This window comes from Callospermophilus lateralis, chromosome X, assembly GCF_048772815.1.
Source record: "Callospermophilus lateralis isolate mCalLat2 chromosome X, mCalLat2.hap1, whole genome shotgun sequence".
NCBI classification, from domain to species: domain Eukaryota; kingdom Metazoa; phylum Chordata; class Mammalia; order Rodentia; family Sciuridae; genus Callospermophilus; species Callospermophilus lateralis.
In genome coordinates this window covers 24737230-24738613 of record NC_135325.1, presented here as the reverse complement: position 1 = coordinate 24738613, position 1384 = coordinate 24737230, and the positions used below count along the sequence as shown (strand labels likewise).

At 53.5% G+C, this 1384-nt stretch overlaps 1 pseudogene; it reads right to left on the bottom strand.

Moving 5' to 3' along the window:
- Positions 1–512: 512 nt before the first annotated feature.
- On the bottom strand, positions 513–926 carry LOC143639170 (V-type proton ATPase 16 kDa proteolipid subunit c pseudogene; annotated as a pseudogene).
- Positions 927–1384: the final 458 nt, after the last annotated feature.

Here is a 1384-nt window from a genome sequence, read left to right as displayed (position 1 = left end):
TGGACACAGCTGGGCGCCAGGACCTGGTGGCTGGCGTTCTGCCCCTGACCTGGGCACCGGTCGCAAGGGGCGGTTCCATCCAAGGAGTCTCAGCAAGGGGGACCCCACATGGCAACAGTCTACCTAAAGGGTACTATATAGTTGGGAGACGAGGGTTGCTCCACAGACGCATGAACAGGTCAAATCTTTTATAAATAAACATCCAGTGAAGAGAAAAATTACAACTCTAATTCATCCTTATACACAGAGCACTCTAGGGCGGTGGGCGGGGGCCAGAGCTGGCATCCTCACTGGTCAGGGGCCTGGATGGGAGATGAGTGGGCCAATGTCCACAGCACGGGGAGGAAGGGGCCAGGTGGGGCAACACACAATGGGCACTAGGACACTTGCGCATTTACAAGACCAACTACGGAGGAGGGGGTGGCTGCCTGTGCGTGTTGTCAAGCTGTTCTTTCTGGAATGAGAAGGGGGTGGTCTTTACATCATGTCCTGAGACTGGTGAGCTTGAGGGGTTACTTTGTGGAAAGTATGAGGGCTACGATGAGACCGTAGAGTCTAAGCACCTCAGCGAAGACGAGGATCAGGATCATGCCCACAAACATTGGTAAAGCCAGCTGCCAGGCCACTCAGGCCGATTCTTAAGCCTGCACCAAGCTGGAGGAAACTCCTGTAGAGGCTAATACCATCATTCAGGGAGTTGGCGATGAGGACTGCCACCACCAGGCCGTAGATGGCGATGATCCCAGCCATGACCACTGGGATGATGGACTTCATGATCAGCTCCCGCCTCAAGACTGACATGGCTGCGATGCCGGTGCCACTCTTGGCCGTGCCATAGGCGGCACCCAGGGCGCTGAAGATCATGGGGGACGAAGCACCCATGACGGCGAAGAACGAAGCATACTCGGGGCTGTTCTTGGTCTCCGACTTGTCTGCGGGCGGGGCGGGGCGGGGGCGAGCGAGCGACCTGGCCCATCAACTTGCATGGGCTAAGGGATCCCTCGACAGCTGGTAAAACATTATTTCTGGGTGCTTCTAGGAGAGATTAGTCTTTGAATCAGGAAACTGAGTAAAGATTGCCCTAACCAATGTGTCTATGCATCATCCAATGCATGGAGGGCCCAAATAGAACAAGAAAGTGGTAGAGGGAGAATTCACTCTCTCTAAGCTGGGACGTCCATCTTTATCATGGGGTGGCCAGCACCTCACCAGGGAATTCTTGCCTGCTCAGAGGCATAAGCCTCCTGAGAAATTAAAGTCTAGAATAATTAGTGAAGAACAAAAGACAAAGAGAAAGGACAGTTTTAAAGGTGAAGCCCTGATAGGTCCAGTCCACACAGGAGCTGGAGCTGGACAACTAGAAAATGGCTCCTGTGGTTTATTT